General features: G+C 44.8%; 1 protein-coding gene across 1 annotated transcript in view; it reads right to left on the bottom strand.

Annotated features, from left to right (window-relative positions):
• LOC140366282 (receptor-type tyrosine-protein phosphatase gamma-like) overlaps positions 1–26,051 on the bottom strand; it is a 366,422-nt gene that overhangs the window by 291,047 nt on the left and 49,324 nt on the right. The window lies entirely within an intron of this gene.

Raw genomic sequence — 26,051 nt, 5'->3', positions numbered from 1 at the left:
CAGCCGAGAGACATAGTCTCTCCAGCGTGTCCTGGGTCTTCCCCGGGGCCTCTTCCCGGTGGGACATGCCTGAAACACCTCCCGAGGGAGGCGCCCAGGAGGCATCCGGAACAGATGCCCGAGCCACCTCAGCTGGCTCCTCTCGACGTGGAGGAGCAGCGGCTCTACTCCGAGCTCCCCCCGTGTGGCCGAGCTCCTCACCTTATCTCTAAGGGAGCGCCCAGCCACACGGCGGAGGAAACTCATTTCGACCGCTTGTATCCGTGATCTTGTCCTTTCGGTCACTACCCAAAGCTCATGACCATAGGTGAGGGTAGGAACGTAGACTGACCGGTAAATAGAGAGCTTTGCCTTTCGGCTCAGCTCCCTCTTTACCACAACTGTCCGATGCAGCGACTGCATCACTGCAGCCGCTGCACCGACCCGCCTGTCGATCTCACGCTCCATCCTTCCCTCACTCGTGAACAAGACCCCGAGATACTTGAACTCCTCCACTTGGGGCAAGGACACCCCACCCACCTGGAGAGGGCAAGCCACCTTTTTCCGGTCGAGAACCATGGCCTCGGATTTGGAGGTGCTGATTCTCATCCCAGCCGCTTCACACTCGGCTGCAAACCGTCTCAGTGCATGTTGCAGGTCCGGGTTTGATGGAGCCATCAGGACAACATTGTCTGCAAACAGCAGAGATGAGATCCTGTGGTCCCCAAACCGGACACCCTCCGACCCCTGACTGCGCCTAGAAATTCTGTCCATAAAAATTATGAACAGAACCGGTGACAAAGGGCAGCCCTGGCGGAGTCCAACATGCACTGGGAACAGGTCTGACTTACTGCCGGCAATGCGAACACAGCTCCTGCTCCGGTCATACAGGGACCGGACAGCCCTGAGCAAAGGGCCCCGGACCCCGTACTCCCGGAGCACCCCCCAAAGGACACACCGAGGGACACGGTCGAAAGCCTTCTCCAGATCCACAAAGCACATGTGGACTGGTTGGGCAAACTCCCATGAACCCTCGAGCACCCGATGGAGGGTATAGAGCTGGTCCAGTGTTCCACGACCGGGACGAAAACCACTCTGCTCCTCCTGAATCCGAGGTTCGACTATCGGTCGGATTCTCCTCTCCAGTACCTTGGAATAGACCTTACCCGGGAGGCTGAGGAGTGTGATCCCTCTGTAGTTGGAACACACCCTCCGGTCCCCCTTCTTGAACAGAGGGACCACCACCCCGGTCTGCCAGTCCAGAGGCACGGTCCCTGAACGCCACGCGATGTTGCAGAGACGTGTCAACCAAGACAGTCCTACAACATCCAGATACTTTAGGTACTCAGGGCGGATCTCATCCACCCCCGGAGCCCTGCCACCGAGGAGTTTGCGAACAACCTCAGTGACTTCAGCTTGGGTGATGGATGAGCCAGCCTCCGAGTCCCCGGTCTCTACTTCCTCTTCGGAAGACGTGACTGAGGGATTAAGGAGATCCTCAAAGTATTCCTTCCACCGTCCGACGACATCCCCAGTCGAGGTCAGCAGGCCTCCACCCGCACCGTAAACGGTGTTGGTGAGACACTGCTTCCCCCTCCTGAGGCGCCGGACGGTTTGCCAGAATTTCTTTGGTGCCGACCGATAGTCCTCCTCCATGGCCTCCCCGAACTCCTCCCAGGCCCGGGTTTTTGCCTCTGCGACAGCACGAGCCACGGCTCGCTTGGCCTGCCGATACCCGTCGATGACCTCCGGAGACCTACAAGCCAGAGTGGCCTGATAGGCCTTTTATTTATTTTATTTATTTTATTTATTTTATTTATTTTATTTATTTTATTTATTTTATTTATTTTATTTATTTTATTTATTGTATTGTATGTATTTTATTGTATGTATTGTATTTATTTTTATTTATTTTATTTATTCATTTTTATTTATTTATTTATTTTTAATTTGGTAGCTTATTATTATTTCTATGACTTATTCATTGTTTTATATTGCACCAAATCACCAAGACAAGTTCCTGTTTTGTTCAGTGGCAATAAATCTTAATTCTAATCAACCTCATGTGACGTGGAACTCTGGTGTTTTTTGGTCATGTTTGTTTCCAGTCCTGCTCCAGTCCTGAACATCTACAGTAGCGTGTTGGCGATCAGCAGGAGGATGCTTTATTTTGGCCCACAACAATTAGTAAATTCTTCAACGCACTCGGAACGTCTCAGAAACAGAACTTTCCTTGTCAATAAAACCAGCAGCTGATAAAATATTAAGCTGATCAATATTTCATGTGTTATTAGACAGATAATAGATTTGTCATCGTTTGGTCCTGGTCTAGTCCAGGTTTGGTTCCGACTTTAATTCATATTGTATGTGTAAATGCCACTAAACCTCTTGAATACAGCATGTGACGTCATGTATAATAAACAGGTTTTGATGCCCACCAAAGAGGCACATTTAGTAGGTTTTCATGCCCACCAAAGAGGCCCATTTTGTAGGTTTTCATGCCCACCAAAGAGGCCCATTTTGGAGGTTTTCATGCCCACCAAAGAGGCACATTTTGTAGGTTTTCATGCCCACCAAAGAGGCACATTTTGTAGGTTTTCATGCCCACCAAAGAGGCACATTTTGTAGGTTTTCATGCCCACCAAAGAGGCACATTTTGTAGGTTTTCATGCCCACCAAAGATACACATTTTGTAGGTTTTCATGCCCACCAAAGATGCACATTTTGTAGGTTTTCATGCCCACCAAAGAGGCACATTTTGTAGGTTTTAATGCCCACCAAGAAGGCACATTCTGTAGGTTTTAATGCCCACCAAGAAGGCACATTCTTTAGGTTTTCATGCCCACCAAAGAGGCACATTTTGTAGGTTTTCATGCCCACCAAAGAGGCACATTTTGTAGGTTTTAATGCCCACCAAGAAGGCACATTCTGTAGGTTTTCATGCCCACCAAAGAGGCACATTTTGTAGGTTTTCATGCCCACCAAAGATGCACATTTTGGAGGTTTTAATGCCCACCAAAGATGCACATTTTGTAGGTTTTAATGCCCACCAAGAAGGCACATTCTTTAGGTTTTCATGCCCACCAAAGAGGCACATTTTGTAGGTTTTCATGCCCACCAAAGAGGCACATTTTGTAGGTTTTAATGCCCACCAAGAAGGCACATTCTGTAGGTTTTCATGCCCACCAAAGAGGCACATTTTGTAGGTTTTCATGCCCACCAAAGAGGCACATTTTGTAGGTTTCCATGCCCACCAAAGATACACATTTTGTAAGTTTTCATGCCCACCAAAGATGCACATTTTGTAAGTTTTCATGCCCACCAAAGATGCACATTTTGTAAGTTTTCATGCCCACCAAGAAGGCACATTTTGTAGGTTTTCATGCCCACCAAAGAGGCACATTTTGTAGGTTTTCATGCCCACCAAAGATACACATTTTGTAGGTTTTCATGCCCACCAAGAAGGCACATTCTGTAGGTTTTCATGCCCACCAAAGAGGCACATTTTGTAGGTTTTCATGCCCACCAAAGATACACATTTTGTAGGTTTTCATGCCCACCAAAGATACACATTTTGTAGGTTTTCATGCCCACCAAAGATGCACATTCTGTAGGTTTTCATGCCCACCAAAGAGGCACATTTTGCAGTCTATACAAGCAAAACTGTGGCACAAAAAATCTCACTCATTTAATTTGACAAGAATTAAACTTTATCAAACACGCAAAGCCCGTTTGTCCGTCACACACACACACACACACACACAGACATGTACATCCACGCTCATAAATATTCTGTCAATTAGACGTTTAGTGTTAACCTGCTCCTCGCACTCGGCGATAAGGCGTGGGAGTGGTGAGGTGAAGCCAGCTAATAAATGACTGAAGCTGCCGGGGCCACTCGCTGGAACCGCAGATAAAACAAGGGGAAGGCGTGAAGCTACCTGGCACCGGCAATTCTCTTGGGACCGGTCCAACCTCATTACGGCTGGAGAGCGAGGCGGAGGTGGAGGGCCAGGAGAGGCTCAGGTGTTCAGATATATGTGCGGCGGCGGCGTTTGGAGCGGCCTGCAGCGGGGGCTCTGGTCTGTAAAGCTGCACATGTTTTTTTAAAAAGGATATTAAAACTGTGGCCAAGTGTGTGGCGCTGAGTGATAAAGATGCTTTCTAATCAGTGTGGGTCACAGCGGTTTGGTTTTTGGAAAGCGAATACAAACACTGGATGATCTTCCCGACGCGCTGGTATTAAATTAATTTTCAAATAATAACCGGGTTTTTTCCATTGCTTTCTTTGGTTCGTTAGCTTTATTTTGGAGCCAATATCTCAAAATTAAATATCAACGTGTATGAAAACGTTTGAAAATCGTGTGCAAAAACCAATACGTTTTCCCTTTTTGACAACATTGACGTTGACGTAGCCCCGGGGGCCCCCACAGCTGAGGGCCTCCCCGTGTGTCTGCATATGTAGGTGCTTTTCTTTTATTTGCATTCTGTTGTGTTGCTTCATGTGTTATCGCAACATTCTGGGCTGAAAAATGGGCGATATTACGGCGAGATCGCAAAGAAAAGCGTGAATACTAATGAGAATACAATGTGAGAGAAAGTGGGGACCCATGTGAGTGCAGTATCACGGCATTCGAGTATCTAAAAACATGTGTATTCTCACTTCCCAGCTAGTACTACTTTGTTTCTCTCTATTATCTTTAACCCACCCTGAGGATTTTAGCAGAATTACACATTAGAGAGTATTTCCACTAATGAAGCTACATTTTCTTCCTCAAAAAACAGAGCCCTGAGTCCAGTCACAAGTCAAACACTATTAAGTCCGGCTCGGATCCGACTGAATTTTTAAACGTGCCACTTTTTGTGAAGCGGTCGTGGCTCAGGGACATCATTACCCCGACCGGTCTAGACCCGAGCGTCGGCGAATGACAAAGCGTCGGATCCAGGTAAAAGGCGTCGTTTTGGAAGACGGTGACATGAAAGCACCCGCGTCCATCTCCGTGTCACTTCTCACTTTGATGATAGCACTGTTTTGTCAGGGCTAAAATCCGACAATCAGTCAGCCCAACCCCGACGGCGCTCCGTTTGTGCAGCGCGTCCATAAATCCTGCCCCGATAAAGGAGCCGCTCACGTCTGTGTCGGGCCCGGGTACCCGCGGGCGCAGGGAGACGGGACGGGGGTGAAAGAAGGTGGCGACGTTCGTGATTTGAAAGGGAAAAGCTGTAATGGTGCCACAAACTTGCAAAGTGAAATGGCTCTGAAATTTGAGGTATTATCATTAAAGTGGCGCCCAAATTGCGTATTGTAAAAAAAAAAAAAATTCAATAAAAAAAACGCACTCATAGGTAGTAGTTACTTTAATTTGCCGGCTTAATCTACGTTTTGACAAAGACACAGTTAAACACGCTACTGATAATATTTTGTGTTGAAATCTGCAGGTGATTTGCAAAATGACTGACATAATGTAATGCTCAACGTGTTTCTTTGGTTTGAAAGTCATAAAATACATTTAAAACATGCTAGATTTGTCTCCTTTTCTCTTTTTCCTTCTTGTTAATAGTGCTCCAACTTGTTTTAAGGAGACTTTAAAGAGATGGTGTTGCTTTGCCTGGAATTTTGCAAGGTACGGTGCAGTAAAGGTATCCATCTTGCATTTATTACATTTTTATTGCTCAAAAATCTTTACAAGCATGGGTTCTTGCTGTGAGCGCCTCTGCACCGATCTGGGGTCTCATTCATAAAACAGTATGTGGAACTCAAACTTCGTGTACGTGGGAAAATATTCAAGTTTATAAAGGCCTCTGTACGCACTCGGGTCATTTGCTCCTCACGGATCACGCCGGGAGCAGATGAGTCCGGCTCATGTCACGACTCCTCCACCGGACGACGCAAAAGTGAATGAGATTTACCTAAAAATTAGCCGATAATGAGCGGGTTTGAAAGACACACGGACACACAAAGAGTCACTGCGGCCCAGACACAGGCGTCTTTAGTGAAAAACTCTGAATCTCTGACTGAATTTAACATTTGAACACGATAGCAAAGTAGTGCGCAAATGCATGGCTTAATTGGCCTGTATTAACCTGTGTTTAACAATGGCTTTGAGCACGTCAGGACGAAACACTGCTGCGGTGTGTGTGCTGTGTGTGTGGAGGGGACCCGTGATGGAGGGGACCCGTGATGGAGGGGAACCGTGATGGAGGGGACCCATGATGTGTGCGTGGAGGGGACCCGTGATGGAGGGGGCCCGTGATGTGTGCGTGGAGGGGACCCGCGATGTGTGCGTGGAGGGGACCCGCGATGTGTGCATGGAGGGCACCCGTGATGTGTGCGTGGAGGGGACCCGTGATGTGTGCGTGGAGGAGACCCGTGATGTGTGCGTGGAGGAGACCCGTGATGGAGGGGACCCCTGATGTGTGCATGGAGGGGGCCCGTGATGGAGGGGATCCGTGATGCGTGCGTGGAGGGGACCCGTGATGTGTGCTTGGGGGGGACCCGTGATGGAGGGGACCCGTGATTTGTGCGTGGAGGGAACAACAGGGCCACTGCAGTGTGTGTGCTGTGCGTGGGGGGGACCCGTGATGTATGCGTGAAGGGGACCCGTGACGGAGGGGGCCCATGATGTGTGCATGGAGGGGACCCGTGATGTGTGCGTTGAGGGGACCCGTGATGTGTGCGTGAGGGGGACCCGTGATGTATGCGTGGAGGGGACCCGTGATGTGTGCGTGGAGGGGACCCGTGATGTGTGCGTGAGGGGGACCCGTGATGTCTGCGTGGAGGGGACCCATGATGTGTGCGTGGAGGGGACCCGTGATGTGTGCGTGGAGGGGACCCATGATGTGTGCGTGGAGGGGACCCGTGATGTGTGCGTGGAGGGGACCCGTGACGGAGGGGACCTATGATGTGTCCATGGGGAGGTCCTTGCTTATGACCGCAGCTGGTCTCTTGCTTTACATAAACTTCATCCACAGCTTCTGTTTGGATGAAACAAAATGAACCAGGAGCTCGTGCGTTGTGCGCATTGTCTTCGAAATGACAAAACATTAGCATGAATACAAAACAGCTTCCTAATTCCCCTCACAAGCGCTGGTGATCATATTAGTGATAGTAAAGAGATCTAAATGCATCGCAGACTTCCTCACACCAGATGCTTCTCTCCTCCGAGCGCAGATGAACCTCCCGCATCGGCTCTGAAAACGCTGTGCTCAAGGTGCAGAGTTTTGCTGAGCCGACCACAAAATCCCACGTCAAGTTGTCTTTTTTAGAATCCCAAATACACGTCACTTTTGGACCAAATTTTGTACGTCGTGAAACCAACACGTTCAAACGCTGGATCAAAGAGGCCATTGAACTGAGGAAGCGAGGCAAACGCACCATGAACCGTGATGAAGGGGCTCTCCTCCTCTCACTCACACACGGAACACTCTTGTACAAGGACCGCCGGGCAACAGGAGGCGTGGCCAGTTTGAGCGCCTTAGGAAACTAAGAACTGAGAAGTGACACCAAGCCAAATACACCTGTCTGACTAAAATAAATAGGATATATATTCAACCCATCTGTCACATAACGCATCATCAAACGTGTCCGTCACTTTAATATCCAAAGTTTTGTTAAATCCTACTGTAAAGCTTGGAATTCTTGACCAACAGTGAGATCTTTTTACCCTGCAAATTATCAAATGTATCATAGATTATATACAAATGTTTTTTCTATATTCTTACAGTGCCATTAATTCACACACACATGGAACACTCTTGTACAAGGACCGCCGGGGCGACAGGAGGCGTGGCCAGTTTGAGTGTTGTACGAGGACCCCCGGGCAACAGGAGGCGTGGCCAGTTTGAGCGTTGTGCAAGGACCACGGGCGACAGGAGGCGTGGCCAGTTTGAGCATTGTGCAAGGACCGCCGGGGCGACAGGAGCCGTGGCCAGTTTGAGCGTTGTGCAAGGACCCCCGGAGGACAGGAGGCGTGGCCAGTTTGAGCGTTGTACGAGGACCGCCGGAGGACAGGAGGCGTGGCCAGTTTGAGCGTTGTGCAAGGACCCCCGGAGGACAGGAGGCGTGGCCAGTTTGAGCGTTGCGCAAGGACCCCGGGCGACAGGAGGCGTGGCCAGTTTGAGCGTTGTACGAGGACCGCCGGAGGACAGGAGGCGTGGCCAGTTTTAGCGTTGTACAAGGACCCCGGGCGACAGGAGGCGTGGCCAGTTTGAGCATTGTGCAAGGACCGCCGGAGGACAGGAGGCGTGGCCAGTTTGAGCGTTGTGCAAGGACCCCCGGAGGACAGGAGGCGTGGCCAGTTTGAGCGTTGCGCAAGGACCCCGGGCGACAGGAGGCGTGGCCAGTTTGAGCGTTGTACGAGGACCGCCGGAGGACAGGAGGCGTGGCCAGTTTTAGCGTTGTACAAGGACCCCGGGCGACAGGAGGCGTGGCCAGTTTGAGCATTGTGCAAGGACCGCCGGGGCGACAGGAGGCGTGGCCAGTTTGAGCGTTGTGCAAGGACCGCCGGAGGACAGGAGGCGTGGCCAGTTTTAGCGTTGTACAAGGACCCCGGGCGACAGGAGGCGTGGCCAGTTTGAGCATTATGCAAGGACCGCCGGGGCGACAGGAGGCGTGGCCAGTTTTAGCGTTGTACAAGGACCCCCGGGCAACAGGAGGCGTGGCCAGTTTGAGTGTTGTGCAAGGACCCCCGGGCAACAGGAGGCGTGGCCAGTTTGAGTGTTGTACGAGGACCCCCGGGCGACAGGAGGCGTGGCCAGTTTTAGCGTTGTACAAGGACCCCGGGCGACAGGAGGCGTGGCCAGTTTGAGTGTTGTACAAGGACCCCCGGGCAACAGGAGGCGTGGCCAGTTTGAGTGTTGTACGAGGACCCCCGGGCGACAGGAGGCGTGGCCAGTTTTAGCGTTGTACAAGGACCCCGGGCGACAGGAGGCGTGGCCAGTTTGAGTGTTGTACGAGGACCACGGGGCAACAGGAGACGTGGCCAGTTTGAGTGTTGTACAAGGACCACGGGGCAACAGGAGGCGTGGCCAGTTTGAGCGTTGTACAAGGACCACCGGGCGACAGGAGGCGTGGCCAGTTTGAGCGTTGTACGAGGACCGCCGGAGGACAGGAGGCGTGGCCAGTTTTAGCGTTGTACAAGGACCCCGGGCGACAGGAGGCGTGGCCAGTTTGAGCATTGTGCAAGGACCGCCGGGGCGACAGGAGGCGTGGCCAGTTTGAGCGTTGTGCAAGGACCGCCGGAGGACAGGAGGCGTGGCCAGTTTTAGCGTTGTACAAGGACCCCGGGCGACAGGAGGCGTGGCCAGTTTGAGCATTATGCAAGGACCGCCGGGGCGACAGGAGGCGTGGCCAGTTTTAGCGTTGTACAAGGACCCCCGGGCAACAGGAGGCGTGGCCAGTTTGAGTGTTGTGCAAGGACCCCCGGGCAACAGGAGGCGTGGCCAGTTTGAGTGTTGTACGAGGACCCCCGGGCGACAGGAGGCGTGGCCAGTTTTAGCGTTGTACAAGGACCCCGGGCGACAGGAGGCGTGGCCAGTTTGAGTGTTGTACAAGGACCCCCGGGCAACAGGAGGCGTGGCCAGTTTGAGTGTTGTACGAGGACCCCCGGGCGACAGGAGGCGTGGCCAGTTTTAGCGTTGTACAAGGACCCCGGGCGACAGGAGGCGTGGCCAGTTTGAGTGTTGTACGAGGACCACGGGGCAACAGGAGGCGTGGCCAGTTTGAGTGTTGTACAAGGACCACGGGGCAACAGGAGGCGTGGCCAGTTTGAGTGTTGTACAAGGACCACGGGGCAACAGGAGGCGTGGCCAGTTTGAGCGTTGTACAAGGACCACCGGGCGACAGGAGGCGTGGCCAGTTTGAGCGTTGTGCAAGGACCACCGGGCGACAGGAGGCGTGGTCAGGCCTGTCAGGCTGACCACGCCTTAGGAAACTAAGAACTGAGAAGTGACACCAAGCCAAATACACCTGTCTGACTAAAATAAATAGGATATATATTCAACCCAAAGTCACAGCGCATCATCAAACGTGTCCGTCACTTTAATATCCAAAGTTTTGTTAAATCCTACTGTAAAGCTTGTAAATCTTCACCAACAGTGAGATCTTTTTACCCTGCAAATTAACAAATGTATCATGGATTATATACAAATGTTTTTCTATATTCTTACAGTGCCATTAATTCAAGCTATTTCAGTCCCATGCAATCACAACTCTGACTGAAAACTTTGCCATTCCTCTCTGCCATAATTTCACTTCTATTGGATTTGGGATGCGTGTGAAATCCGTGCGTGTGCTCCGGCGGCTCGAACCTGCAGTTGTTGTGATTGAGTTGCTATGCTAATATCTGCCGCGGTCGGTTGCTAGTTCAATCAGATCCCTTTACATCCGCGAGGAGCTATCTGCCTTCTCTATCCGCCTCTGATCTTGTACTGTGCTCACATCGCTGCGACTACAAGACGAGCCGTGGCAAAAATATCCCCCCGTCATGTGTTAATATGGCAGAGCGGAAGAAAACCCGATCCCTTTAATCACGCGGCGGGGGTCTCTGAGGCGCGGCGTGTCAGGCCCGAGCACGGCGCCGCGCTCCTCGCTTTGTTGGTACATGACGTTAAAAACTCATATCTTAGGTTTACACAACAACCGAGCATGAAATGACTGGGTCCTCCAGAGCCCTCCGTTCACACACACACACTGTTCACTGTCGGAAACGCACTCAAACCTTTGTGTTTGTACTGCGGTGATAATCGCATTATATGACACAATACATCATTTGTTAAGGAATCTATCTGTAAGAGCAAAGAATACATCCTGTACAGCTGGATGAATACAACCTGATGGGCATTATTGAGTATACTAAGTTGATGACATTATGCTTCTTATTCATATATATTTTTACACATCAATATTTTGTAATTACTTACTTAAAAGGACTGCATTCTAAAGATGTGTTCATTGATTTCTGTATAAAGTCCCGGAATTGATGCTCGCCAAAAGTATTGTACTTAAGTCAAAATGTTAGGTGTTTTATTTTTACTACATATGAGAGCAGATATCTGCACTTAATACTTCAATACAATGGACAGAAACTGAACTGAAAAGTAAAAAAGCATACTTTCCCTGCACGTACCTGGTGATGATTTGGAGTTCAAGCACCAACTTTGAGCAAGCAAAAATATGTTCATTAAATTCCTTAGCAAATGAAGATATTGATTGGACTGTTTTTCTTTCTTTTACTCTTAAAGTACATTTTAAAATATTGAGAAAACATTTTTTATGACTTTGACTTTTCCATTGTACTTTTACTCTCTTAACAACATGGAGTACTTTTTCCAACACTGCCTTACTCTACGTAACCGTAACCGATTTTTGTTTGGGAGAAATGGCAATTGAACCCTACGCAAGTAAGTACAATGTGAGCAGTAATAGTCAAGGCAAGTTTATTTGTTGACCACAATTTGTACAAAAAATGCATTAAAACCACAACAACATGACAGAATAGTAGTGCAAGCAACAATGTGTGACTCATTCAAAACATATCTTGTCTCAGAGTAAAGCTAATGTCGACGAAAAACTCGATAAATACACAATACATTGCACGTACTGTATTTTACTGCAGCATTTCTTTGTTAAACCAGGACTTGCACAGACTTAATATAAACAGGTTTCCTATCACTAAATAAGCAACAAAAATGCAGCGCCGTCACAAAACTATTTAGATTTTTCTTTTTTTTTTAATACCCAAGGCGATATATTGATGCAGCGGTCTAAAATATTGATACTGTACCGAATTTGCATTGATGTTTAAATATTTTAGCAGACTCTACATGTATTGCTCGCTCACTTTGTCTAAAAACTACCCGTATTTCCGGACTATAAGTTGTACCTTTTCTTAATAGTTTCACGGGGGGGGGAACAGAAGAAGAATCTGCACTTCCTCTTCCTCTGGAGTTTGTGGAGTTGTTTAGAAGTGACACAGAGGAAGAAGAATTCAATGGATTTAGTGATTTGGGGTAAAACTGAGGCTTTGGTAAACTTGTTAGCATGTTCTTTATGCTATAGTTATCTGAATAACTGTTAATTTGTTACGTTAACATACCAGACACTTACCACAGTTCTGTCTGTGCGTCATGTAGCTGAAGGTGTTAGCGTTAGCATACGTCATGTAGCTGAAAGTGTTAGCGTTAGCATACGTACACCTATTCACCATGTTGTCTCATCTCTTATTATTTTAAACTGCATTTCAAGATGAAATGTTTGTTCTTGGTCTTGGATTTTATCAAATACATTTCCCCAAAAAATGCGACTTATATATGTTCTTTTTTTCTCTATTATACATTTTTTGCATAATGGGTGTGGTGTGACTTATAGTCTGGAAAATACGGTAACCTAAATTGGTAAATATATTTATATTGTGGGTTTATATGTGGGGAACCGGAGCGAGGAAAAACACACCCAGCGTCCAACACGACAAGCACGCCACGAAGAAAGGCTCCGCCCAATACGGGAATCAAACCCTTGACCACCACGCCTTATGTCGAGATCACAAGCTCAGCCTCAGAAGAGATTGTTTTTATTTCCGTCTTCGCATAGAAAGTTTCCATCCATTTGCTGTTTCCAAAAGTAGAGCCACCACAGTTTCACAATTCATACAAAGGCCAAGATGATTATCCATTATACAATATTATGACCTTTCCAGAGATACGGCGCGCTCCTGTGAACTGCCTGTTTGAATCTCACTTTATCTTCATGTGGCCATTCCTATATAAACCGGTCATGATATTTTATCCACCGTTATCCGCCCCTGTGACGGCGAAATGAAAATACATAAATCCCAGATTGCATTGCGCCTTCTCCAAAACTATCAACGCTCATCTGCATAAGCTCCGGCCGCGCGTAAGGCCAAATATTGAACAACAAGGGGCCGCCGCCGTTGGAATATCATTGGGCTCACCTCTATCTCCCCAGAGCCATTCGCTGCGAGCTTCTTTTTTTTTTTTGCCCATGCAGGTAGATAAATGACTCCAACAACCCCCGTGACTATCAGCTGCCACGGCTCAATCAGGGCATCTGCAGAGCGTGGAAGGGGGGGAAAAAGCAGTGTATGACGTCCCGCTCCTTTTTATGATTGGCCCCGGACTGACGGAGGGGGCCGTATTTCACCCCCACACGCTCAAACACACACATATTGTAACGCGGCAGCACCTGTCTCCCCCCTCGCGCTTAACACACAGATAAAAACGAGGAGATGATGAATTTACTGAGGGAGCGCTTTGTCCCCTATTCTGTTCCCATCACCGCCGACTGCACAGGGGACAGCGTGATAGATGTCCCGGCCCAAGCCCCCCCCCCCCCCCCCCCCCCGCACACATGCGCACCCAAGCTCCACCCGCCCTCCGCCCCACAGCGCCAGCACTTAAACCTACATCCAATTCCGATAAACCTACATCCAATCTACACATTACTGGTACAGCGGCTCTTGCTTATTGACCCGACCAGTTATTACATTCTAATGGACTTGATGCCGATGTGGAAGTTAAATTTGAGATGGAATCGATGAGCGGGAGGGACGACTAAGGAAGTGAATGATGTAGTTGTAAAGAGACTGCATCTATTAAGGAGCGGAGCCACCGTGGGATCCGTCTTTGATCCGAAAACAGAAAATGCCATGAGACGCTCTGATTAGCGAATGTGTATGCTCAATGGGGACAATTTGCGCACTGCCACCTGCGGGATCAATAAATTATACTTTATGATCAGAAATAATTAGAATAACCGTAATAAAACATGAACACACACTTAATAATAAAAGCGTTTACGAATTATTTATGCTTAGTAATGACTAAATTAATACCAGTAGTGTGTGGTGACTCTTGTGGATGCACAAGCAGACCTGGGGAGTCATCAATATTTAGTGGATGATATGAAAGGGAGGGAAAAACCTTTAAACCCGGGTCTCCCACGAGAAGGGCGAACGCCTGTCCCACTGAGCTAAACTCTCATACCTTATGCTACATTAAATAAGCTCACTTAACTGACCAATTATCACACAAATTAGCATTTTATGTTGTTGAATGACTGTCGAATGTCGAATGTATTTCTGCTGTTGCTTCGCTTCTCTGCACATGTTCAGTTAGGACAGAACAGTGTGGTTTGAGCATAGATCCATAGGTTTGAGCATAGATCCATAGGTTTGAGCATCGATCCATAGGTTTGAGCATAGATCCATAGGTTTTAGCATAGGTGCATTGGTTTGAGCATAGATCCATAGGTTTGAGCATAGATCCATAGGTTTGAGCATAGATGCATAGGTTTGAGCATAGATCCAAAGGTTTGAGCATAGATGCATAGGTTTGAGCATAGATCCAAAGGTTTGAGCATAGATGCATAGGTTTGAGCATAGATGCATAGGTTTGAGGCTGTGTGGTGCTCAGAGCTAATGCACAAACATATAAAAGAAGCTGCTCCTGAACATGGTCACAGACTGAGCCGCTGTGGGAGAAGAAGAACCATGCTTCCCGCGCAGTACTGCCCAGCGGCCTGTAGTGGCCAGTAAAAGACACTGTGACTTCAGCCAAGCTTCAGCAGCAGAAGTGAGGACTTATTTGGATATATTTAGAACAATTCATATATAGTTGTTACACACATTTTGATTGTATTGGCCAATTGGTCACTGATTGCCTTGATTGCCCTGACCACACGCCACTGATTAATACCCTAACTTACAATTAAGTTATAGTTATTAAATCATCACTTAGTATTTGTTATAAAGTGGTGCCATTTAAAGTAATACAAATATATATTCATATTTAAAGATGCGCTATGTTCACTTTACCTATATATTCCGCAGTGTGACATTAAACTTATCTAGCTCCATAGAGACATCACCAGGCCTCATTACAGATCAGATCTGTGGAGAGATTACTTTGTTTAAGCAACAAAAACACCTGCAACTGAATGAATGCAAAATATATAAGTTTGATATTGAGACAAGTATGTGGCAGACCACCCACCAGGAAATACTATATGTAAACTTTTTGAATCTTCTCTTAATCTATTTTGTATTTGGTGCAACATAATTCTTTGAGGCATGATGTGTTTTGGAAATACATGAAAAAGGTGTTCAGGGGATTTTCTTTCTTTTTCTTGTTTTTTCCTTCTCAATCCTGGCATAAATGTTACAGCCCTGGCAAAATATGATTAGGAAGTTGAAAGGAAAAACAATATTCTGACAGCTTAAGTTGTACCTTTTAAACTTAGATGCATAGATAAGCCTTAAATATGAAATCAAGGTCGGTTTTATGAGAGCTGCTGATGCAAATAACACCACCACAGTAAAAACAGTCATACATAACTGGCATTCAATTCATACAGTGCACATATTCACCTCTCCACAGACCTGACCTGTAACGTGGCCCGGTGGAGGCAAAGCAACTACATCTGCGTGGAGATGAGCAGACGACGGAGCCTCTATGACAAACTTGGATTGGATCGTGTATCAAACAGATCAAGCTCTGCAAAAATCAAATGAAAAAGTAATATCTAAGTGATATGAAAGAATGAAATGCCTTTTACCACTGGAGGATTTTGCAATATATACGTGTAAACTTATGATCTGTTAAACAACCTAGAGTGCCATTCATTTCATCATCGGTAATATCAAGATAGTTGTTTTCAAGAAATGCTGGATAAGAACATTCAGTATCAATTTTTTTTTTTTTAAGTGTAATTTTTCAATGCACAGTTGCATTTTCTGCACTTTTACATCTTTGTGTGTAATTTGAACTTGAACCAAGACCTTTAGTGGCACATTAAAGCCCATTTCGGATTGACAAAACTAGTTATTATTCTTATTTGTCAGCACTCGGGCCTCTATGTTCCACGCTGGAGTGCAAATTGCGTTCCAAGAGACAATCTAAATGTGGGTGAAAGCGAGAGGAAGCGAGAGCGGTGGGAGGGTTCCTAAATGCAAATAAACAAAGATGCGTTTCAGAGTGATTGATGAACACCAGGCGCAGCTCGTTCTATTTTAGCTGCTCTTGTTTGCATGAGCCGAGGAGCGTGCGCGCTGACAGAACCCGGCGCATCGTGTGAGCTCGGTTAACAAGATGAAAATGTTTAGTCCCCGCAAACATGATTCAAGTCTCTCGAGCGGCGCGGTGCAAATATCTTCTCATGTGCAAAGAGCCAGAGCAGACCAAGGTCCAAGAACGCATGGCGGGTTTAAAGGGCATGTGTAGCCTGCAGCCTCGACAATTCTGTGTCTGAAGGTAATTCAAATGAGTCCCTCTGCCCGTGACCTCTGACCTCAGCTGGCAGGCGTGTGTGTGCGTTCAATGATCGGATGTACAGAGAGAGCAACCGCTATCGATAATGGCAACAGCGCGGGTTATTCTACACATGAGAAGAGTAAGAGTGTTAATACAGAGAACAGCTCATTTCTCCCCAAAAGTGATTTTTTGTTGCTTTCACTTGATCAAGAAGGAATGACCAAACAATGGCGGTTGAAAACAGGAAGTAATTGTGACGTGTCTTTTTTTCCCCACAACTTATTTCTGCCACACAACCACCACATTGTATCGATGGCTCAATGTTTTTTTTATTCTATTTTTTAACAATACACAGCTTTAACAATCAGGTTTGAAACAGGAGATTTTGTGGCGCTTAGGGCTTTGGAATATATAAATAAAATTGTACATCATTTACAAGGTTCACCTGGTTTTGTTAAAATCTTTTTTGCAAACAAACTCTTCAAATGCCGGAAGAGTAAAAACCTTTGACTACTTGGGGTTAATGTCACTGGTTATAGAGTGTATCATTGGGTCCTTGCAGACTGATGCCACTGCGTGCTTAGCAGCAGAGCCGAGGACTTGCGGTGTGAGGTCAAAGGATGAGCAGATAATTGTGGGTCTCCAAAAGGCTCTCTGAGCTCGAGAGGCAGCCAATGGGGACCAGGGTCGGGGGGCAGAAAACTATCCAATTAGAAGTGGCCTTTAAGGGTCAGTGGGACCCCACTGTGTAAGCGTGGGCCTAAACTGAGCAGTTATAATAGCACATACATCATTTATCACTCTCTCACATGACAGCTCCCACTGCCAAAGCTGACTCCATAAAGTGGGGTTTAAATCAAAAATCCACTTCAGCTGTTTTCATTAAATTGAAAATTAAAATTGCTCCATGGCTAGTCACACCACTCATTCATTATTTAATTTTCTCCCACTTAAACTTTTAGGATTACCAGAGCGTGCTGCTCAGGGACGTGATCCTGGGAACCAGAGTTCTTCTGACTGTGCCGTTCAGAGGGGCTCCATTCATTAGGCTGTCTACCTTTGTGCGTGATGCCAGACGCTCTCTGTGGGTTAGGGTCTATTTGTAGAGCCAAGGAGGAGGTGGTCTCCACAGGCTAATTACTCCATTTAGTGTTAAGGTGAGCTGCAGTTCAGGTGGAGCCGAGCTGCACTAATTATGTCGACAAAAACAAGGGCTGAGCTGCTGACTACGGTTACAACCAGTTAAAAAACAATAATAGCTCTAAAAGTTCCCCCGGCTGGTACTCAGGAGAGTGGCCTTGGGGAGGAAACAAAATAACAAACTACAACCTGAAAGTGAAACAACAGACATTGGTGGTAATTGAAATATTAACTCCAAAACCAGATCAAATTGACTTTGCAAACCTTCATGCAAGAGTTCCCTCTGAACTAACAGTAAGGACAAGTTGGCAGCTTTTAGCATTAACAATAACTTAAAGTATTACTATGTAACTTCTCTAGTGGGTGGTTGATTTTATGCAAATTCAAAGCCTATATTCATTTGCCAATAACTAAAAGAATGATCTATGTCAATAGTAGAAGGAGACACACTCTTTAATTCCCCATTAATGATTTGCAAATGTAAGGATAGGCCTGCCTTGAGGTACTAAAGAACTACTAAAAATGATAAATTCAACCCAAGGAAACAAACAGTATGATAATGTAGTAAACGACATGTAAGACTGTAAAGCAATCCTCCGGTGGAAGTAAGCTTGATCCGTCACTAAGCAGGTATTCAGCCCGACTGGTGTTCATCAAATGCACTCCATTTACCCGCTTCTTTGTCACACATCTCTGCTCTTTTCTGCCTGAACATATCTCTGTGGAGATATAAACCTGTTCTAATTACAAGTGCAGTCTACCAATTAAAAACAAACTTTCAATTCCTTGGTATTCCTAGTTGCTAACCTCAGGGCAAATCAGATATACATTAAATTGTAGATTTAAATGTGTTTCAATATTTGCTTTTCACTTATAGATGTTGCTAGATTCGGACTAAAGTTGATTACAATAGTGATGAAGTGTGTATCGTTGCAGTTAAGGGACCATCTCTATGCAATACATTCAAGTCAAGGGGCAGTTTGGTTCACTTTCTCCAAAGCGATGCGGTTGTCGGTAGTGATTAATGAGCTCTTAAGATGTGACATTAGAGATATCTCAGCAGGTCTGAGGACTTCTCATCGGGTTTTATGGCACTCCGGCGCCAAAGCCACTTGTGACATGGAACTGCCCCTACAAAGCTCTGTAATCAAAATTTAATTTGACTTTCATGCCATCTCTGGAGTAATCACAGCAGCTCATTTCTGTCTAGTCACCAATAGATATACATAAATGCATGACTGTATTTTTGATCTACACCAAAGGGTTCTATTTACTGCTCCATATTATGCAAATAGAAAATGCAAATGGCCATTAAAACTGCAGAGTGAAGCCACGCTCGCCACTGTGCCACATTGTGCCGCTGGCGCTTTCATGTCTAATCAAAGCCGAAAAAAGCCAAGTTACGATCAGAGATATCAAAGGCCTCTTCTCAAACACAATACAATCTTATATCTATTCCAATTATGGCACTCTTTTCTTCCATAATAAAAACAACTGGGAGCTTGCTTCAAAGAAAACAGAATTGTACAGGCTGTTATTTGGAGCGCGACACTAAGCTGCTGGGAAACACACAAACACGAAAATAATACTGGGTACGAAGGTTATAATACGAGTCGCTATGATTCCATTCTGGGACCCGAGCAAGTATGAGCGTATGCCTCTCAATATGAGCGGTGTCTGGGTGCCTGCGCAAAAATTAGACGTGCATTTTGACTTACCATTTACTTAATCGGGAAAAGTAGAAACAAAGATCTAATTTATATGTTGGGTCATGAGCAACGGTCAAAAACAAAAAAGAAAACAATGTTACTAGACGTTTTAACATGTTAAAGAGCACCGATTTCATTAAAAAAAAACATTCACAACAGGTTGCATTCACATTTTGGAATTTGATGATGTCACAATGTAGGTGCCTGTATAACTGTTTGGCCCATAGTCTGTGTTTATAATCCACTAATGTTCATTATATGCACAAATGTTCCACGGAAATCTGATGGTTTTAAATTCACAATCACACAACAATCACATCTTTGGGGTTAAAACATGACAAAACTAAATTCCACCTTGGTTCATCGGTGCTGACACAGAAGACATTGGACCAGAGTTTGTTTGTTTGTTTGTTTGTTTGTTTTTGACCTGACAGGATTTAAATACGGAAACGATCGGACGAGACAATAAACCGGGACGAGGGAGCCTTTGTACTGTCACACACCTGGGATACTGCGCCGAAGAAGTCAGACTGCAGATTGCGTTATTGTCCTGCCTCCAGGAAGTGGCAAAAACAGTAAATTGACACGCAAAGGCACGTCACAGCGACATCATTCTGACCTGTTCTCTTGGGCAAATGAACCTATGGGCCAATCCAAGCAGCCCCATAAAGCAAACAATAAATACATGCACAATGATTGTTTTCAGTTGTTTCACACTGTATTTCTTCAGTAAATTAGGCACTATTTGGAGTAAAAAAGGAGCTCCGTGGTGGCCGCTATGCACGCGACTCAGCCTGCACACGGTGTTTCCAAATTCCATAATGTAAAGAGTTAGGCACAAGAGCGGAGGAGCAGCTAGAGCCTATTTCCACTGCAAATTGTTGTTGTTGGTCTACACCCAAGCTATTACCGCAGCCACAACAGCACTGAATAACATTACCATGTTCAACGCAGCCATCGGACCCACTGAACCGGGCGGGATTTGGACTCGCATAAACTTTCATCGGTTCACGGATAAACATTATGGGTAAAGTGGATTCAAATTCAGTTAAATCTAGCCTATATGAGAAAAAACATGCATGTAAAAGGACTAGAAAGACACTGTAGAGCTGCTACCGCCGGGGGAATAATGAGGAACGTGATGAGGTGGATTAGCATAAATGTACAGAAAAGATGTGTTTCAGAGGTACAAACGCTCATTTCAATTACGTATTCTCTTTTGACTTGCTCTGTGAGATTGCTGAGACGAGCCGCGTTCTAATTAAAAAAGGTAAAATGTTGAATCTAATTTAAATCGGTACATTTCAAAGGTCATCTCAAAAAGTGAAGAGTCACAAAGTTTACTGTTGGTAACGCTGAGAGAAACCTTGTGTTAATTGTATTGTTTTGTCTGTACATAAAGGTATTTTTTTTACTTTTCTGACATGCATTGCCAATAGGATTCAGTTCACTGTGTATATTCTAATATCAATCAAGAATTCTATACATTAATCAACAAATGACATGCGTATTCCATAAAAATAAATGTATCTTTTCCTTTAAAATTGCGGTAAATTCTGCAGTCCTATAGAAGAGGCAGTGCAATAATGTGCAGGGTATGTATCTATTTATTCATTGGTTATTTTGTTATATTATTATTTAAGACAAGTGGGGCCGTGCATATAAATAAACATGCAAACACATAGATTAGGCTAATCATACACGTACTATTTACACAGACTGTACAGCTGGACAAAATAAAGCAAACAAGGACAGTATTGTGTTATTTCAAACAGTCTAAAATAAATAAGAACCCAATTAATATGTATCGCACATATCCCTTATAGCATCGATCCCCATTGCACAGATTATCATTGTACTGATTATTATTACACGGATTTATACTGCGCTTCAATTGAAATTGTGAGGATTCTTATTGTACTGATTCAGTTTCACCTCACGATACAATACATATCCCTAAAAAAAAAATAAAGGACCTTCAAATTTGACTAATTTGACGTTTTCATCTCGCAGAATGAGAAAATGCATTGAAATTCCATGTTCAAAAAGCCTGTAACCTCTCAAAATTCTGTTTGAAATGTTCTGCATTAATTCTCTTTTGTCACCCATTCTGACAAAAGAGAACGATCAAGCTCCTGGGCCTGTAAAACATGAAGGAAACGGTAGAAGCCTCTTATTCTCCTAACCTTCCCAAAAAAAATGTAATAGGCCTTTTATATGCGTTCCCTAAATCTCATTTTAGTAATATGTGCTTTAGCTTTAGCCAACAAATGCTCAATCTACTGAATCAGTCCATTCAGCAGCAGCTTTAATAAAAAAAAACATCTGAGTGGCCAGGGCCGGCCCAAGCCTTCAGGGGCCCCTAAGCGAAAACATTTTTGGGGGCCCCTCACCACGTCATCAGAATCAGTTTTATTGCCATTGTCAGTGAACAATTCACATATGGGAACTTTCTTCAACGCAAACAAAGCGCAACAAAACTCCAGGGCATCTGTTTGCCAGTTAGTTTATTCTCAGAACCTCACAAGCTCAAATATTGATAACTTAAATCCCACAATGCAACTTGGTATTCCGCTGACATCACCTCTACTCCCTGTACAAATAACACACGTCCCAGATATGTTTTTGGGTGTATTTGTGGGCATTAAGGGTCGACAGCCACATTAGCACATTAGTTTAAATTAATGAACCAAACCTTTTTTGGGTCTTCTGGTGCATTTTAATGTGGTCCAGCCGGCTAAAGTAAGAGTAAAATGTTGAGGTTGTAATGCTATAAAATGATGATGTGATGAAACTGTGCCAGGAGAAAATGACTAAAGCCAGTTATTAATACATTAGTGTACTTAATTACTCAATACAATATTGGCTATGAAAAATAATTATGGTCAAATTGATTCATTTTAACTGAAAATGTAAAAGTAATAGTTATCCTTACTAATTTATCTTTTACTGCTCCCAACTGTTCCTTCTTGCCAAAGTGACAAAACAAGTTATATTAAATTAAACAAATGGCATAAGCATTGCTTGATTAACAATTAACACTGATAAAACAGTGCAAACATGTTATTCCCAGAGAATGAACAGAACGAGAAGTGAAGGTCCAAACCTCGCTATAGTGAAGAGACTGCGTTTCTGCAACTTTGCCACTTTTGTATAAAAATATATAGTATTATTCTATAACAGACGTAATCATAATATGTCTGGTTATTTTTCACTATCAATTTATTATAATTTATAACAAATAGTCTAATGATGCTTTTTAAATAAATTGAAATGTTTTATTGCTATATTAAAAGTTAATTAGAATATAAATGTTTGTTCTGATCAGAACATCACACACTGGACTCCTGCATGAAACAATGCTGCGATGTGATTGGCTGATGGACCGTACACGCATAAACCTTTACGTTCCTCTTATTCCACTTTAAGAAGTCAAAGTAAAACAGACATCACGAGTCATGATTGATCTCACACATGGTGATGTGAGAGAGAGGGACGCAAACCCAGGACAGGGGACAGGGGACCGGGACAGGGGCCGCACACTGTTCACTCCAAAGTCTCACGTCACAGGTTCTGGACGAGACGGCGCTCGTCCGGACCGGATCTCCGCCTCTTAGTGACCCGGGGCACAGACGCCCCTCACCGGCCTCACCTGCAGCTAACACTCCCGGGCTGGTGTAAATGTGAAGCTTATTATCTTTCATTCAGACATATTATTATGCGCGGGGCAGAGCTCTCGTCGCCTCCAGCCTGAGCGAACTAACGTGACAGAATCGTGTTGTTTCAAACAGCAGCATTAACCGTCTCTTTGTAAGAGAAGTTCAATACCTGGAGAGTGTTGTTGAGTTTGCAGTTTCTTTACATCGTCAAGAAGTTTCTTCTTTCGTTTTTCGGCATCGGGGGGATATATTCCTCTCGACATGATGACCACGTTCTGTTGTGTTTATGTTTTGCTCTCGTTCTCCTCGCGCACAATGAAGTTGACCAATCAGCGCAGGTTTGGTGTCTTGGTTGCCAGATTGTCATTACAAATAAATGCGGTTTGTGTGTTATATGTTACCGCTGTGTGCGCTGCCGTGCCAGCAGCGCTACTACACTAGTGGCGCACGCTGCGCTTGCACTTCGCATAAGACGGGTTGCCAGATTGGGGGCCCTCTTAACGCCTCGGGGCCCTACGCGGCTGCTTAGTTCGCTTATAGGCTGGGCCGGCCCTGTGAGTGGCGTTGGAAATCTGGTTTTCTTTTGTGCATAGCTTGTTTCCACTTATAATTAGAGCAAATCAGACATCAGGGGCCAAACCAACAGAGTCTCAGTTTCACAAAGAGCCCAGCAGTGTGTTTATTCTCCAAAGGGTTCAGAAACAGCTTCATTCAGGGGCATTTTCCTCAGACGTTTTGGGGAAAATCAGCCGGAATGATCAGAGTTCATAACAAAACACAACGGGATTAACGAACAAGTCAATAGATGGTGAAAAACGAGGTAATTTATAACGCTACCACAATATCTGACGCCATCTCATGTTTGCCGTATCGACATGTTGAGAACAGAAGTACAATCGTTTCTTGCTCGTTTCTGTACGCCAGCCCCACTGAATCATGGGAGACTGCCCGTGGAGTGGCAAGCAAATGTTGGGGTGTTTGAGGATCAACACAAATCTGCATAGAGGCCTTAGATTTGAATGGAAAGGTTGTTCCTGAAGTAGTTCAATAGTTCATTAATTACATGGCTGTGGCTCTGGGAAAAGCTCTTAAACTGTTTATATTTCCACGAGTTTTTTGGGGGGAAATGTATTAGGTGAAATCCAAGACCAAGAAAAGACATTTCATCTTGAAATGCAATTTAAAATAATAACAGACGAGAGAACATGGTGAATAGGTGTACGTATGCTAACGCTAACACCTTCAGCTACATGACGCACAGACAGAACTGTGGTAAGTGTCTGGTATGTTAACGTAACGTATGAACAGTTCTTCAGATAACTATAGCATAAAGAACATGCTAACAAGTTTACCAAAGCATCAGTATTACCCCAAATCACTCAAATCTGGAACAGTCTTCCTGAAGATGTGAGACAGGCTTCTACTCTAACAATGTTCAAATCTAAGCTAAAAACGGTTTTGTTTAGCTGCGCATATGACTGAAAGGATTTTTCTTTGCACTCTTCTCTTTTATGACTTAAATTGTTTTTAATTAGTTAATTTGATTGCATTTCTGTTTCTGTAATTTCTTTGTGATTTTAATGCATTTTTCCTGCTGTGTGAAGCACTTTGAATTGCCTTGTGTACGAAATGTGCTCTACAAATAAACTTGCCTTCCCTAAATCCATTGAATTCTTCTTCCTCTGTGTCACTTCTAAACAACTCCCCAAACTCCAGAGGAAGAGGAAGTGCTGATTCTTCTTCTGCGTCGCTTAGAGCCTAGAGCGCCCTCTTGCGGTTGTCAGTGTGAAAGATAACGAATAATATCACATATAAGTCGCTTCGGAGTATAGTATAGTTCGGAAAATACAGTAGTTGACTAACACAACTTTTGGTCGACCAAGCCACCGACAACGGCTTGAGAAAAACATGAAGCACATTCAAAATACACCAGTCTTTTCACCGACGCGATCCGACTTGACCTGTCAAACAATCCCATTCAGTCTCGCAAAACAGAACAGAGCTCGCACGTCGACTCGTGATGTTTCCGTCACTTCGTATCGTCTCTGCAGATGTGCTTTCGCAGACCCCCACACCGGCTCCCGCTCTCCCACCTGGATCCCGACGCCCGGCAGCCGCACATTAATCAAACATTGCATTTGCTCTTTCTTTGTTGATTACAGAAGCCTCGAGCTGTTTCCCTATCATTTCCTCCCTTCGCAAATATGTGTTGTCGTGCATTACAATCAGCGCGCGAGGCCCACAAGGAAGTGTTGGTTTACCAGGACACACACAGCCTCACCCCGTCAAACTTTAGACAGTGTTATCTTCAATCTTTAGGTCTACAAACGCGACATTTACAAAGACAGGGGAAGCTCCAGGATCCATTTGCTTATTTCCTGGGAACGTCGGTTAATCTGCTCCTCTGTTATTACACAATGATACAAAATCACGTTGATTTTCTAACTTTCCATTGGTAAAATCTACAAATTTGGCGAAACGCTGCGAGGCAACTGTCGTATTGATTTCGGGCTTTACAAAAATAAACGGAATGGAATTAAGTAAGAAGCGGTGCCGATTGCAATATTCAAAGTAAGTAAAAACATTATAACGTCACGCTTTTTTAAATGAACATATCGGTGTTTTACAAAGACAGCGAGCGTGGATGAAAGTTAATCAAGAAAATGCGACTAATCGATTACTGGGATGATTTAGTCATTGAAAAATCTTAAAATCTTAAATAAAAAATATGAAAAAACAATATTAACGGACTCAAAAACACGCCATGTGCTAAGAGAAGATTGTTATTTTACATCTTTTGTTCGATGTCCTCAAGCGGCTTCACTTTAACATTATCTCTGTCAAATTTAGAACAAATCTCACACTATCAATAAATCGAACATTTGCTAAATTGATCATTTGGCAAAATGATGATTTGTTGCAGCTCTGACACATTTTCAAAAGTGTTCTCTACGTGCCACATTGTTCTTAGACGTTGCGCTTCTGTTTTTTTCTCAGAGGCGCGTTTATTTGATTTGTCCAATTTGGATCATTAGGAGTTCACATTTTAGTAAATTCATGTTTATCATAGACGGAACTGTATCTCTACATTTGCGTATTTCAGTGTGGTATCTTGACACGCAGCCAAAACATGCCAAGGTACGACGCTGAGGTACAGCTCTGACTATGCGAATCCTAAACTTTTCTATTCATTTATGCATTTCTTTTCCAAAACAATAAAAAAATTGCATTCACTTTAGTTTTCCTCATCCCATACGTCACGTGCGTAGCCCACGTGACGTACCTCACCGCCGCACCT

The sequence above is a fragment of the Eucyclogobius newberryi genome, unplaced genomic scaffold (assembly GCF_026437365.1).
Source record: "Eucyclogobius newberryi isolate DKJ021-1_F unplaced genomic scaffold, fEucNew1.0.hap1 SCAF_19, whole genome shotgun sequence".
NCBI lineage: Eukaryota > Metazoa > Chordata > Actinopteri > Gobiiformes > Gobiidae > Eucyclogobius > Eucyclogobius newberryi.
Note: the sequence above shows the minus strand (reverse complement) of the source record. Positions and strands in the feature narration are given on the sequence as shown.